Below are 17312 nucleotides of genomic sequence, written 5' to 3'. Positions count from 1 at the left end.
CATTCTAACTAATTTCCTCACTTTATTATGATGCACTGCTAGCATCCTGAAATGATGAAAAACACTCTGGCATACTCTCCTGGAAAGACAAGCCAGTGAATGACCATGCAAACCTGTCACTTCTCTCACTCTGCAAGGATCTAATTCTTGCAACAACTTCATTTTCTGCTTCAAACTTTTCTTATTAAATGTCCGTACAAAATCACAAAGCAAATTGATGGAATCCTGTCGCACACTGCAAATACTACTACACTTCCAGGTGTACACAGGTCCCTTAGGACGTCTTCCTAAAACCTCATTACCTAGCACCTCTTCTGCCTCTGTTGTCACAAGTTTTTCTTTTTCAACTGGACAACCATCTTTCACCTCATAAGCTCGACCACTGATGTCAACTGCATGCACCAAATCATTATCGTGGAAATAACTCTCCTCATTAAAAAATGCCTCACAACTTGAACTATGCATCCATTCTCCTGAAAAAACTTCACAAAAATTACTACGATTAACTGTTCTCTTCCATCTACTATTTCTTTTGAAATCATAAATTGCCTTGTTTAGCTTCCTAATTCTATTGATTATCAAAATAAATAACTTTCGCTTAATTTCAAATGCCTGATCAATAACTTTCTCAATTTTTTTTTTCTCTTATAAAAAACCACTTTCTGCTGACCTTTCTTAATATTTTTTAACAAATTGCCAATTATCCTGTTGCGGAACATTCGTCTACGAATGTTCCTAAACTGGTTTTTCCTTCTAGTACCATGCACAGAGTTATCTCCTGCTCTAGCAGTAACATTTTTGATTGGCCTTCCCTTTCCGTTTAAATTGCTTCTCTTTTTCTGGACTAAAACATTTTCTGTAGTACTACTTTTTTTTCTACAAATATTTCTTATGAATGATTTCTTTATCTTACCCGGACCTTTCTTGGCGACTTGACAAGTTTTTAATGTAGAGGTCTGCTGCAATATTTTTTGGAGCTGCTGTCTTTGATGTTTGGTAGCCTTTCGCCTTCTGTCCTTCGAAGGCATTCTTTAATTTTGAAATGATCTGCAGTTGAATCTGTGGTAAAATATAATAAAAAATGTTATTAACCACTATTAGCAAACAGTAAATCAATAACAGTCATCAAAAATTTAACACACTACTTGTTATTTTTACATAGAATAATTTTTAGTGCATTGGCAAATTTAGAAATCACAAATAGCAGCAAAGAAATGGAATGCTTCTACATTTTACCTGTGCTGTTTTATATGTGAATCTGATCTAATTTTATGAGCATATTTTACTATTTCATTAAAGACACTACACATAACCTGTTTTTGAAGTTGTGTTTAATTTTAAATGAAACGGTTTACATTTTTACTTTTCATTTCAAGTACATTTTAAAAATAAATGTTTATAGTTCCATAGGCTCAAGCAGGTCAGCTTCCCACCCTATGTCATACAATTCTGACAAATCGGCATCCTCATCATGTTCTTCATCATCCTCAGGATTTAAATCATCCAAGGGATCTACTTCCACTGACGTTTCAATTACAAGTTCAATGATAAGGTCGAAATCAACTGATTGCTCATTATCACTCATGGTTGATGTTGTCGTTATCTTTAAAGAAAGAGAACAACAATGAGATGTTGCAGAGTAAGAGACAAATCTCAGAGATTATAATAGTGAAATTGTTTAACAAGAGTAACATTTTGCAGCTATTATTTAGCCATATCCAGCGATGCTGAGGAGGTGAGGCCTATGTCCAAGTTTTCAGTGAACAGGACTCATCTCTTCTTAACCTTGGATAAGCCTCACCGACTCTGTGTCCCCTGCTCATACTTAAATGTAAAGGGGCAGATTTATGTTAACTGGCGCATCCCCACGGATGCACCAGTTAATGTGCACCGCTGCTCTGCCACCCATGGTGTGCCGCATTTACAATGTGGAGCACCATTGAGCAAAAACAGCACAGATGCGTCATGCATCTGTGCTGCAAAATCAGCACATTGCAGGAATCACGTCGTAAGCGCGACATGTCTACTGTAATGCACAGGAGGAAGCCTCACATTGCATGGTGCATCACTCCTTATGCCTGTTTCAAACAGACGTAAGGATTTGATTCAGCAATGCTATAAAGCAGACTCAGTGAAATCTTCTAAATTTCACTGTGTTAGTTTTACAGGGCTTTCATGCAAATAAATGCATACCCTGCAACAAAACACCTATATGAAATCTGACGCAGGTTTCATGTGGCACAGGACTTTACAGCATGACACATCTGCCTAGATGCATCAAGTTGTAAATATGTCACCACATAGCAAATCTTTTGCACCGCCGTTGCATCACAAAAGTGACGCACAGCAGCGGAAAAGAGGCACACACCTATCATAAATCTGTCCCTAACATTTTAAATGATTGATTCAGGATGACGATAAGGTGTGGCCTATCCAGAGGTTTGTTTGAGGTGAGGCCTACTCAGGGTTGCAGATGAAATTTAGGTTTGTTGAAGAATACAGAGGAGATAATACATGTCCAGGCCTACCAATGAAGTGAGTCATGTCCACTTCACTCTTGAACAAAGGCCAGACCTCTTCTGTGTCCGTGGACAGGCCTAAAGCTCATCTGCACAATGTCATTCGTAAAGTTAGAAAACACAGGTGATGTAATTGAAAAATGTGGAGTTTCTTTTCCTCATTTCACAATCACATCACCTGTGTTTCCTTTGGTTAGGTATCTCATAGTGCAGATGGAGTGTAGCATATGAAAGAGTACACAGAAGTTCAGCAGTGTATACAACAATTTTGACATTTACAGAAGATTCAGCTTCTTATCTTGTTGGAGATGAAGTGAGGCCTGTCTTGCAACATGGTGCATCTTTTGCATCACTGCTGCATCGGTTTCATGTGGCACGGGACTTTACAGCATGACACATCTGCCTAGATGCATCAAGTTGTAAATATGTCACCACATAGCAAATCTTTTGCACCGCCGCTGCGTCACAAAAGTGACGCACAGTGACGCAAAAGAGGCATACACCTATCATAAATCTGTCCCTAACATTTTAAATGATTGATTCAGGATGACGATAAGGTGTGGCCTATCCAGAGGTTTGTTTAAGGTGAGGCCTACTCAGGGTTGCAGATGAAATTTACGCTTGTTGAAGAGTACAGAGGAGATAATACACGTGAAGGCCTACCAATCAAGTAAGTCATGTCCACTTCACTCTTGAACAAAGGCCAGACCTCTTCTGTGTCCGTGGACAGGCCTAAACCTCATCTGCACAATGTCATTCGTAAACTTAGGAAACACAGGTGATGTAATTGAAAAATGTGGAGTTTCTTTTCCTCATTTCACAATCACATCACCTGTGTTTCCTTTGCTTAGGTATCTCATAGTGCAGATGGAGTCTAGCATATCAAAGAGTACACAGAAGTTCAGCAGTGTATACAACAATTTTGACATTTACAGAAGATTCAGCTTCTTATCTTGTTGGAGATGAAGTGAGGCCTGTCTTACAACATGGTGCATCTTTTGCATCACTGCTGCATCGGTTTCATGTGGCACGGAACTTTACAGCATGACACATCTGCCTAGATGCATCAAGTTGTAAATATGTCGCCACATAGCAAATCTTTTGCACCGCCGCTGCGTCACAAAAGTGACGCACAGTGACGCAAAAGAGGCATACATCTATCATAAATCTGTCCCTAACATTTTAAATGATTGATTCAGGATGACGATAAGGTGTGGCCTATCCAGAGGTTTGTTTAAGGTGAGGCCTACTCAGGGTTGCAGATGAAATTTACGCTTGTTGAAGAGTACAGAGGAGATCATACATGTGAAGGCCTACCAATGAAGTAAGTAATGTCCACTTCACTCTTGAACAAAGGCCAGACCTCTTCTGTGTCCGTGGACAGGCCTAAACCTCATCTGCACAATGTCATTCGTAAACTTAGGAAACACAGGTGATGTAATTGAAAAATGTGGAGATTCTTTTCCTCATTTCACAATCACATCACCTGTGTTTCCTTTGCTTAGGTATCTCATAGTGCAGATGGAGTCTAGCATATGTAAGACTACGCAGAAGGTGAGAACTGTATGGAACATGGCTATATAAGTCAAATAATCAAAATCTAAATTTGCCAAGCACACATGGGGGTGTATTTACAAGGACCTTCCACCACGGGGAAATGTCTTTAATTAAAATGGGAAAAATAACATCAAAGGGACTCAAATGCCTTTTAAATATACCTCAAGCAACCTATGAAACTCTAGCACTACATATCAAGAAACCTAATTGATTTCAAAAATCGTTTTTAAACACATCATCTAAATCAATTATATACCTACATTCAAGGGGAAATGACTTAAAATGGCCTAAGACACATGAAAGCGTTTTGGCCCTTGCACCATTTTTGGGTCGCTTTTAACATGGCTATGTTAGTCAAAGAATTAAAATCTAAATTTGCCAAGCACAGATGGGGGCATATTTACAAGGAAATTGCACCACGGGGAAAGGTCTTAAATTACAATGGGAAAAATAACATCAGAGAGACTCAAATGCCTTATAAATATGCCCCAAGCAACCTATGAAACTCTAGCACTACATATCCAGAAACCTAATTGATGTCAAAAAACGTTTTAAAACACATCATCTAAATCAATTATATACCTACATTCATCGGGAAGTGACTTAAAATGCCCTAAGACACATGAAAGCGTTTTTTTTAAGACCTTGCTCCATTTTTGGATCACTTTTAACATGGCTATGTAAGTCAAATAATCAAGATCTAAATTTGCCAAGCACAGATGGGGGCGTATTTACAAGGACCTTGCACCACAGGGAAAGGTCTTAAATTAAAATGGGAAAAATAACATCAGAGAGACTCAAAGGCCTTATAAATATGCCCCAAGCAACCTATGAAGCTCTAGCAGTACATATCAAGAAACCTAATTGTTTTCAAAAATCGTTTTTAAACACATCATCTAAATCAATTATATACCTACATTCAAGAGGAAATGACTTAAAATGGCCTAAGACACATGAAAGCGTTTTTTTTAAGGCCCTTGCACCATTTTTGGGTCACTTTTAACATGGCTATGTTAGTCAAAGAATTAAAATCTAAATTTGCCAAGCACAGATGGGGGCATATTTACAAGGACCTTGCACCACGGGGAAAGGTCTTAAATTAAAATGGGAAAAATTACATCAAAGGAACTCAAAAGCCTTGAAAATATGCCCCAAGCAACCTATGAAACTCTAGCAGTACAGTTTTTGAACACATCTTGTAAAGCAATTATATTCGTACATTCATGGGGAAGTGAGTTAAAATACCCTAAGACACATTAAAGCATTTTTGTAAGACCCTTGCACTTTTTTTGCGTCACTTTTAACATGGCTATGTAACACAAAGAAACAAAATCTATTTGTAAAACACTTGACACAAAGCAACATTTTAAATACACAACTTTCTTCATAATTTTCTCCCTAAACCATACTATTCTCTATCTAAATTAAATGAATCTTTTCTCACCTTAGCAAATACTTTATGAGTTTCAAAACAGTCTCAGAAACACACCAAATTGTCTTTAGCAGAGCAAAAGGTATGCACTCCAGAGTCTGCAGCTATAAAAAGCACAGAAAAGCTGTAATTCATCACACATATCTCTCATGTCACCCAATCAAAACTCTTCCCTCACTTTTTTCAAATCAACACCCTTCCCCCCTCTGCCTTTTCTGCCTTTTTTGCATAGCAACCACCTCCTGAAAGACCTCTCATGTTTGCAAGTTCACACAACAATGTTTCAATTGAACTCTGAACTCTCAGTACACCTGCATATCCAGTGCAATCTTTCATAAATTATTTTTTTTGACCATTCAAATTACATCTTTCAAAGAACTCATCCGTGCACCCTAACTTTCTGTTTTCAGCAATCAAAATCCACCAATCACTGCTACTGCTTCATTAACACAGAAAATCCACAGTTTTTTTCATTTTAAACTCTTATTTTTTCAACTCCCATTTCATTGCCACACTTCATCTGACTGCAGCAGAACCTCCTCTCGCCATGTTTTCTGTCTGGATTGTTGGACATAGTTATATCCACTGGGCTCAAAGGTTTGCTGATAACAGAAATTTACCTAACCTCAATTTACAAAATGTGGAAATCAAGTGGATTGCCCACAGAGGATTAAAATGTCACCAATTGATACCATTGGTGAAAACCTTTTTGCATTTGCCAAAACCTGACCTGTTAATTGTGCACTGTGGAGGTAATGACTTGGGCACTTTGACTGGGGTAGGTCTGGAAATGTTTTTAAAGGACACCTTTGAGCAATTGATGGCACTTTTTCCTCAAACTGCCTTGGTATATTCAAATATATGCCAAAGACAGAAATGGAGGTGGTCAAACCAATTTTGTCCACAAATTGAGAAATCGAGGAAGCATGTAAATAAGTCTGTTTCAGCTTACATGAGAGACCATGGAATGGGCTCCATCTACAACAATAACTTGCGTTACTACATGCAAGATATCTACAGAGGAGATGGAGTTCACTTCTCAGATGAGGGGAACAGAATTTTCATCCTCAATTTAAGACTGTGCATTGGTACCTACTTGTAGGTACCTACATCAGCCACAGGACCCAAAAGCTCTTTTCAGAGCTACCCTACATCTGATCACTCACAATTATTATTTTACTCTAACTTTTTTCACTAATTTTCACCAAAGTACGCTCCCCGGAGCGCTACCCGGTACGCGCACCGGACGCTAACCGTGCGAATTTTTTTTTTAAATGTTTTTTTTTCACACATATGGGCATCCTCAGCCACCCTCAGAAAACCTAGGGGGTCAAGATACGTCTACCGTGCCCCCTTCTAACCATTCTGAACATTATTTGCCCTCCATCTTGTATCTCAATTCTACCGAAACACAAAATGGTGGACTCCCGTAACGCTGCCGGTTCGCGTACCGGGGCGCTCACCGGGAAGCGCTCCATTAAAAAAAGTGGGAAAGTAATTTACAGAAGAAACCCTAGAGACAATGTCACCAAATATAGATTAACTCATACTACATACCAATCCCTACCATTTTCACAAATTTGGTTGGAATTCCATTTAGCCATTTAGCCTGTAGACCTCTCTAAATACCCTGAGGTAAATTACTTCACAAAACACATCTAAAGTGTTGGAATTGACAACCAATTACAATGTTACTTTCATTTTCTACTTTTTTTACCTGACATTTGATTGGTTATGTACCTGAATATATATAAAGAAAGAGAGAGAAACACAGCCATTTTGACTACTACTTCCTGAACTACATTGCAAGATCATTTTCACTCACAACTTAAACTTGTTTTTAAAAGGTAAGATGTTATTTTATAAATTTGAAAACATTTTCAGATAGTTATATACTATCCCTCTGTAACAGTTAGACATTGAGAAAGGCTTGTTTATTATAATTATGGATTGATTTAGGTTTCTGTGGTATAATTATGAATTTACATAGGTTTTTTCACAGGCACTTTTTAATAGTACTACTTCATGCCTCAAAAGTACCTGTCTGAACTTAAACTCAACAGTGCCCTATCTCTACTGATATATTTATTTTTTATTCAAATTTCAGCACAAAAATGCAAGGAGAACAGAACGTTTCCTTTGAAATTGTCCTAGACATGAACAATGAGGAAATAATTGAACCCATTGACTTGGAATTCATGGATGAATCACGAGACCATGAACTTCTACAATGTGTAGAATCTGTGGATTGTTTACTTCATTATGATGACGGTCAAATGTGGGAAGTTATGTTCACTCAACAAGAGGACATATCGGACAGTCAAATGTTAGACGTTCTATTAAATTTTGAAAAACAATCCGAAAAATAAAATTATATTTAATATTAAAAAATTGTTTGAGTCTTTAATCATTTTTATATGTAATTCATAAACTAGTACCAAATTGATTATAATGTAAATTCATACTTATAGTATACTGTTCACAATTCCAAAAATACATTTATATTTAATAATCATTAATACTGCTACTTCAATAAAAAATAAATAAAAAAAAAAAGAACAATCAATAAACATACAATATTTCAAAATATCATAGTCTATCATTCTTTGTTCCTTATAGTCGCTTTTTTGCCCCGCGGGGCCCTTTTAAAGCCTCCACATCAAACCTAGGGGGTCAGGGAGGATCTACTATGCCCCCTTATGGTCATTTCCCCCTTTGTTTTGGCCTCCTCTTGTCTCTCGATCATACCGAGAGACAAGATGGCGGCCGCTCCGGACTGTTTAGAATGTTGACAGACACCGGAGAGCCAATCAGCTTCGCTTCGCGAAGTTCCGTTACGCGTCAGGTACGCGAACAGGGGCGCTGCCCGGAGCGCACTTACAGATATATATGTTTTTTTTAACGTTAATTTCTCAAAATCCACTGGAGCACATATATTGAGACCTAGCAAAGGCACATCGGGCTACCAGTCCCTACAATTTTGCCAAGTTTCGTGCAAATCCATTCAGCCGTTCGAGCTAAAAGTGAGGCCAACCGCCCTATGGAAATTAACATGGGAAAAATGCGTTTTGGGACCCCCCTTTTTTCTCGGCCCCCCTTTGACGACTCTCCTCCAAAATTTCAGTGGCTGCTCAGAAACAAAATGTTCCATTTTCCTGAAAATTTCAGCAAATTCCGTCCACAAACGCCAAAGTTATTAGACATAGAATTTTCAAAAATCCCATAGAGAAAAAATCCTAACTATATATACCTACTGGCGACCGCCAGTAGGTAATATATATATATATATACATATATATATATATATATATATATCTATATATATATATATATATATATATATAAACGTAATATTATTAAAAAATATATAATATTTTTACCATAGGATAGCGGTAGGATAAAATGTACTATTACCACTCAAGTGAGTGCAACAGTAGAGAAAACGTTATATAGCGTAAGGGTTCTAATTCCTATTCCCACTCCAGAGAGTGCAACAGTAGGGACTAAGCATGGGCGTAAAATCCGTTCCGCTCGCGGATTTTGCGGATTTTCGGCAAATTCGCAATCCGCGAACTCTCGCGAACTTGCCGAAAATTCGTAAAATCCGTGCGAAGCGGATTTTTTGCTTGGTCGCACTTGCCAACTAGAATACTATACAATTTCGCGGGAGTAAATACTTGCGAACACGTAGATGCGGCGGGCAGCGACAATCTCGCAATTGCGAGATTGCAAAATTTGCAATTTCGCACAAGAAATCCACCAGCAGGCAGCATAAACCTTGAAAATTATGATTTGTATCAGAATAACTCCTCAGGTTGACATTTGCCTGCACTTTGTCTTTGCAAGGAGTCCATTTTGAGGGGGGATGGGAGGAAGGAAGTGCCCCACAGTCTCCAACTTCCTGTTCCTGTCCAGCAGGCTCCTCCCAGTGCTTTCTTCATGTGCTGGTCACTTTGATTTGGATCTTGACCTGGAAGGATTACTTTTTGTGGATGCTGCTGGATATTTGGATTTTCGCAAAACTGAAAGCACTCAGCAGGTGCAAAAGTTCAATCTTATCATTAGTAACCATTCCCTGTAGTGCTTCCTGAGGGGCCCCTTCAGAGTTCAGTTGCCTACTTGCAACTATTCTATGACCCTGCTCTGACCCTCACAGCAGGCTCAGAGAATAGCTACAAGTAGGCCACAAAGGTCCTGTGAAAAAAATTGCACTGCAACAGAAAGCAAATTACAGATAAGGAAGCAGGTGCCAGCCAGACTGGAAGTTTAAATTCAGTGACACATAAATCAACCCCAAATTAATTCATGTCAGTTGAAGCAGGGCAGGTGTGCTTGCTTTTTTTCACACCCATATTCTACAGTGATAAACCAACCAGAGGGTGGCAGTGATGTACCAGAGGGTGGCAGTGGTGAAACAGAGGGTGCTGTGAACCTGTGATGATGAACCAGACGTAGAAACAACATAGTCGCCGCCGTTGCGAGCCGACAAGTAAGTTCGCAATTGCGAACTGGTACACAACCCTCGCGAACTGGCAGAAACCCTTGCGAACACAAAAAAAAAAATCCGCAAATTCGCGAGAGTTCGCGGATTTTGCGGATTGCGAATCCGTAAATACGCAAGTTCGCGGATTGCCAATTCGCAAAATCCGCCCATGCTTAGTAGGGACAGCATTGGATAGCGTAGGGGTGAAAATTACTATTCCCACTCCAGTGAGTGCAAAAGTAGGGAAAGCGTTAGATAGTGAGGGGTAAAAATTACTATTCTCACTACAGAGAGTGCAACAGTAGGGAAAGCGTTGGATAGCGGGAGGGTAAAAAATACTATTCCCAATCCAGAGAGTGCAACAGTAAAGAAAGCGTTGGATAGCGTAGGGGTAAAAATTACTATTCCCACTCCAGAGAGTGCAACAGTAGGAAAAGTGTTGGATAGCGGGAGAGTAAAAATTATTATTCCTACTCCAGAGAGTGCAACAGTAGGGAAAGCGTTCGATAGCGTAGGGGTAGAAATTACTATTGCCACTCCAGTGAGTGCAACAGTAGAGAAAGCGTTGGATAGCGGGAGGGTAAACATTTCTATTCCCACTCCAGTGAGTGCAACTGTAGGGAAAGCGTTGGATAGCGTAGGGGTAAAAATTACTATTCCGACTCCAGAGATTGCAACAGTAGGGAAAGCGTTGGATAGCGTAGGGATAAAAATTATTATTCCCACTCCAGAGAGTGCAACAGTAGAGAAAGTGTTGGATAGCGGGGGGTAAAAACTACTATTCCCACTCCAGTGAGTGCAACAGTAGGGAAAGCGTTGGATAGCGTATGGGTAAAAATTAATATTCCCACTTCAGTGAGTGCAACAGTAGGGAAAGCGTTGCATAGTGAGAGGTAAAAATTACTATTCTCACTCCAGAGAGTGCAACAGTAGGGAAAACGTTGGATAACAGGAGGGTAAAAATTACTATTCCCACTCCAGAGAGTGCAACAGTAGGGAAAAGGTTATATAGCATAGGAGTAAAAATTACTATTCCCACTCCAGTAAGTGCAACAGTAGAGAAAGCATTGGATAGAGGGAGGGTAAAAATTTCTATTCCCACTCCAGTGAGTGCAACAGTAGGGAAAGCATTGGATAGCGTAGGGGTAAAAATTACTATTCTCACTCCAGAGAGTGGAACAATAGGGAAAGCATTGGCTAGCGTAGGGGTAAAAACTACTATTCCCACTCCAGAGAGTGCAACAGTAGGGAAAGCGTTGGATAGCGTAGGGGTAAAAATTAATATTCCCACTCCAGAGAGTGCAACAGTAGAGAAAGTGTTGGATAGCGGGGGGTAAAAATTACTATTCCCACTCCAGTGAGTGCAACAGTAAGGAAAGCGCTGGATAGCGTAGGGGTAAAAATTACTATTCCCACTCCAGAGAGTGCAACATTAGGGACAGCGTTGGATAGCATAGGGGTGAAAATTACTATTCCCATTCCAGAGAGTGCAACAGTAGGGAAAGCGTTGGATAGCGTAGTGGTAACAATTACTATTCCCACTCCAGTGAATGCTACAGTAGGGAAAGCGTTGGATAGGGTAGGGGTAAACATTACTATTCCCACTCCAAAGAGTGCAACAGTAGGGAAAGTAAAGATTAAATATATTAATAAAAATTAATTAAATATCAATACCAAGAAAATATTAATTAAAAAAGATTACCAATTTAATAATGTATAATAATTAATCAATTACAAATACAAATTAATATTAATAATTAAAATTAATTACCTAATAATACAAATTAATTACCAATTAATTAATACATTAAAAATAAATACCAAATAAAAAATAATAATGATTTACTTAATTACAATTAAATTACTTCCCCCCATTCCCCTAAAAACCCACAACCCACTACACAAAATAAATTAATAAAATTAACTTAATTATCAAATAATCAATTAATAAAATTAAATTACCAATTACAAATTAATAAATTAACAATTCAAACTCAATACCAATAAATTAATTAACATATTTAATTAATTACAATTGAATTATTTCTCAACCTATTCCCCTATAAACCCACAACCCGCTACAAAAAATAAATTAATTAAATTAACATAATTATCAATTAATCAATTTGCTAAAAGCGGGATGTTGGGGCCATGCCTGTGTGACAATAAGTTGGAACAAGATGCCCTTCATATGATCTTTTTTTGCAGATGTTATGCTTTGCAGCGAAAGAAATTCATCCTCCCATTACTAAGAGGGTGCAATTTTTTATCAGGCCCAACCAGCTCTGGTTTATCTGCAAATGCTAGGATCTGTTGTGATATGCTTCGGGGTGGCGAGTTACATCACAGGGGCTGTGAGATGTCGTAGGAAAATGCTGCTACCATAATTACCCCGCTTTTTGCACTCTTTGCACGTAATTTATTAGATCGTTTTTAAAATTGTATGTGAAAAATGTTGGTGTCTGAATTTTAAATATTATGAGTTTTTTGTTCAGTACAAACCTTTTTTGTTTATATGTATTCACCAATTTATACTGTAATATACTTTGCTGTGTAATTAGGACCCAGTGACATGATTAACTGTGAAAATGAATGTATTGTGTATGCTTTGATGGTTTTAAAATTTTTAACCGAATAAAGCTGAATTTTGACTTTGACTTTGACTTTCAATTAATCAATTAAAAAAAATTAATTATCAATTAAAAACAAATAAATTACCAATTAATAAAAGTTAATAATTAATTCGAAATAAATATCAATTAAAAAACTTAACATACTTAATTATTTACAATTAAATTACTTCCCACCCTATTCCCCTATAAACCCACAATCCGCAACGGAAAATATAATATTTAAATTAACATAATTATCAATGAATAAATTAATAAAAATACATTACCAATTAAAAAATAATTACCAATTAAAAATTGATAAATTACCAATTAATAAGTAATTAACAATTAATTGAAAATATATACCAATAATTAAATTAACATTTCTAATGAATTACAATTAAATTACTTCCCACCCTATTCAGCTATAAACCCGCAACCCGCTACAGAATTAGATTACGCAAAAATTAAATAACATTAAAAAACACTTAAATTCGATATATTTTAATATCTATATTATATACTTCGATATTTTGTCTTTCTATATTTTAAAAATCGATATTACTTACATCGATATCTTGACTTTCTATATTTTAAAAATCGATATTACTTACCTTCTATTCGATATTTTTAACCACTATATTCTGTCCATTCGATATTATGTCCATTCTATATTTTTTACTGGATATTATGTCCATTCTATATTTTTTATCTGATATTATGTCTGTTTACCATCATAGGTATGCTGCCACGGGAGCAAGACATTTGGTAAAAACCCAAGGAGCAGAGCGGAGTCCGAAGCAAAGCACTTTGAAAGTGCGCGTCTGCCACAGTGAAATGTGGACATTTTGGATGCTTGGGATAAATAGGGTTATGGATATATACGTCCTGCAAATTATGGCTGGCCAGAAAATTCAGATGGTTCAGAAGCTGTACTATCTCCTGGAGAGTTACTATGCAAAAGGATTTTTTCTGCAGATATTTGTTGAGCTTTCTGAGATCCAGAATGGGACACCATTCTCCTGATTTCTTCTTTACAAGGAAAAAGAAGAGTAGAAGCCCCTTCGTCTTTGTGAGCATGGCACACATTCTATTGCTCATTTCTGGAGCATGATCAATGCCTCCTTCTTTAGCAATTGAAGATGGGGTGGTATTGATTTCTGAGGTGGATGAGGAGGTGGTGTTGTGACAAACTCTGGGGTACAGACATATTTAATTATATCCAGGACCCATTTGTATGTGGTCATTTTCTGCCACTGACCTAGATAACTAGGAAGAGGATTTTTCTTGGTTGAGATAATAGTAGGAAGAGCAGCAGGCGGTGAGACCGTGTCACTGTTTTCCGACAGTATCTCTGGATTAACCTAGTTGTTTCCGCTTGGGCTGTCTGGAGTAAGCAGCCTGCGGTGGTGGACGATAAGTTTGCTGATGCTGGTCAGGAAGGCAAAATGAGGTGTAAGCTTGAGGTTGGTATTTCTTAATAGTCTGTAAGGTGTCATCAACATGTTTTTTAAAAAAACATCACCATCAAAAGGCATGTCCAGTATTTTACTTAGCACCTCAGGGTGAAATGTTGTTTCTTAAGCCACCCCTGACGCCTAAGGACAAAAGCTCCAGCAAGCTGATGAAAGGCTGGAGAAGCCACATCCATAAAAGCATCTATAATCTCCGATGCAGATCTTTCCCCCTCAAGAAGGATCTTTCTTGCTTCTAGTCTTTTGTCCTCTGGAAGGAGGTGTATGTACGGAGAAATATCTGACCAAATTTGGCGGTTGTGTCTTGCTAATATTGCTAGAGCATTAGCCTTGCATGCATTTGTGCCTGCGGGGGTGGTAAACCTCTTGCCAATATTATCAAGGCGCCTTCCTGCCTTGTCAGGTGGTGCAGTTATAGGCGCTAAAGGATTTCTGGTTCTTCGTTGGGTAGCCTGTGAAATAACAGAATCTGGCTTAGGATGCCCTACCAGACAAGCTGGAGCATCATCAGGAGCATTATATTTCTTGTCAATCCTGGGCAAAACTGTGATAACTGTAGCCAGCGTTTTCATTAGTTTCACACCCTCCTCCCAGGTGTGATCTATAATGGGTATCACTCTCACAGTATTTCAATATAGATCTTTGAAATCATGAAGAAAACAGTCAGACTGCTTGACTGTCATCGACAATTGAAAGCGGGAAGCTGCCCTTTCCATTAGCGTGTGAAAACCACCAATATCTTTCAGCGCAGGATCCGCAGTTTGAGGAGATGGAAAAGCAGGTTTGAAATAACATAGTACTCTCATTCATTACCTGTTTGCCTTTCATTTTGAGGTTCACCCTCCTCAATTTCCCCATTGTCAGAGGTGACATGCTGCTGTGATGGTAAAACAGCAACCGTCACATGGGACATTGCAGGAGAGGGCTCAGACCTACGTGGAGGAGATGCCAGTGGTGTAGGTATAGGCGGTGAGGTCAGCGGAGGTGGAGAGGCATCTGAGGATGGAAAATGAGTGTGGTAGTCATGTAGCATGCCTTGTAGTTCTTGAACCAAAGCCACAGGAAGGTGGACCATGGGCTCGCCAACAGGCTCCATGTATTGCATTTTTGCATTTGGAGGGTGAAATTCTTGTTGATAGTAACTTTCATAGTCATCCTCATCATCGTACTGATATTTGTCATGAAGCTGAGAGGGACTGTGAGCAGGAACAAACATTCCATCATCATCAGATTCCTCCAAAAATGTTGAAGGTGGTAAAGGTGGAAATACTGAAGGATTCTGGAAAAAACGCCTTGTCGACGACAATGTTGTCAAGGGGTATATGCGTTAGTTGCAACGTTGGCGGTCGTTTACAGCCAGGTGTGGGATACAGCGTTGTCAGCTTTGTCGACGGCAGTGGTGTCGGCGTCGTTCACGAGGACATGATAGATGCAGGCATAGAACTCGTCGTCACTATCATCGATGATGCCGGAGTGGTCATCGTCCACAGAGGCATAGAATACGAAGAGGTGGTCATCGACTGAACGAACGTCGTCGACGAGGATGTCGACAAGCAACTTGTCCTCATTGTACAGGTCAGCGTCGATGAGGAAGCCATCAGCGGAGCTGGAGCCTTTGTCGCTGCTGGAAGCGTCGTCGGTGGGCCGCCGTCGACAGAGCAGTCGTATCCGTCGTCAGCGATGCAGTTTTTGACAATGAGCCTGTCAAGGACGAACAAGGAAAAATATGTTCAGATGGTGACTTTTGCGTCAACAGGTACCCAGAAAATAGTGCTGACAACGGTACAAGCTTCTTAGAGACTGTAACTTCATGAATGGTTCTGAAGATTGTTTTTCCTGCTTAGATGTTCTTTTGGCTTTTCTCCTCAGAAGGAAATTAATGCTTTCCTTTTTGTGAGGCACCTGTATTACATGACAAGACTTTTTGGAAGCCTTTCTCCTGGAAACTTCAGGAGATTCATTGGATCTTTCCCTCCTTTTCGATGTTTCTTGAGAGGCCTGTGATGTGGAGCTCTACACATCCTCAGAGATGACTTCAGATTTATTTTCCAGCCTCTGAAGCAAAATCAACAACCTACCCTCTCTATCTTCAAGGGTTTTGGTTGAGAAGGTCCTACAAATCTTGCAGTCCTTTACATTATGTTGGGGGTGGAGACAGTAGATACAGTTCTTATGGGGATCTTCAGCATGCATCCTCTACTTACCGCATGTTTCACACAACCTGAAGAGACCTTTCTTTGAAGAATCCGACATTTTGGGTAGAAATCTGATGAATTGAAGACGAAACTGAGCAGAGCTTAGGGAGTTGACATGTCACACGACGTGAGGAATAAAATCTAAGGAACCTAGACTTTTTTGGGAGTGTTCTACAGGGTGCTATCGCCTGATTGGCTACTACTTAAGTTTGGTTCTTTTTTAACAAAGAAAATGGATAGGCTATTGCAGTGACTGTTCATTGCATTGTAGCCTATGGTAGTACTACCTACTGATTTTAGAAGTATACCGTGGGACTCCCACTACGACGACGGGAATGATTCAAGCATGTGAATCAATGAAAGATCTAATACGGGAAAACTCCAGGGATGCCTGTAATGTAGCAAAATGTGTGACATGAGGCTCTAAATTATCTCAGCTTTGTATGATACCCTGTTCTTCTCAGCTCTTGGGTATCTAAAGCACCTTGCTAACACTTTCACTCTGGCTCCTGCAGTTCCACACAAATTGCGTCAGCATTGGTTACTATTCGGCTACAGGTGTGACTCTATTTTCATGACCCATTGATCACATACATGGTGTGATGGATAGAGCAGAGCCTATATCATGATGGATCTACTTGTGACTTAGCTAGACTGACTGGAATCAGATGGCCATGTGTCAGACCCCACAGGCCAACAGTGTGTGTCTAAATGTTATCACAAGGCCCTGCCATTGGTTTGGCTGGCTGCCTTTCTAAGGGTCAAGATGAGCAATGCTGCCTTCTTCAATATGAAGAGACCTAAATGAGGTACTGTGCTTGGAATCACCTCTGAAAGCAACTCTGAGGGGGCCAGTGAACTACTAATAGCTCAGAAGCAACTTGTTGATAACCCCTGCACCAGTCACTGAGAACTCTAGGGTGCAGGGCAGTTACAAGAATGCTCAACCAGAAGGTGTAGTGCACCTGCTGTACAAGAGGTCACCAGAAGCTGAATGTGCAGGATAAAATACAAACATGCACCAGTACAGACTCCCATA

General features: G+C 39.2%; 1 protein-coding gene across 5 annotated transcripts in view; it reads right to left on the bottom strand.

Annotated features, from left to right (window-relative positions):
* The window catches only part of LOC144773613 (transient receptor potential cation channel subfamily M member 2-like), a 1994366-nt gene that overhangs the window by 483517 nt on the left and 1493537 nt on the right, over positions 1 to 17312 (bottom strand). The gene's annotated exons all lie outside the window — the stretch shown is intronic.

The sequence above is a fragment of the Lissotriton helveticus genome, chromosome 8, assembly GCF_964261635.1.
Source record: "Lissotriton helveticus chromosome 8, aLisHel1.1, whole genome shotgun sequence".
Taxonomy (NCBI): Eukaryota; Metazoa; Chordata; class Amphibia; order Caudata; family Salamandridae; genus Lissotriton; species Lissotriton helveticus.
Note: the sequence above shows the minus strand (reverse complement) of the source record. Positions and strands in the feature narration are given on the sequence as shown.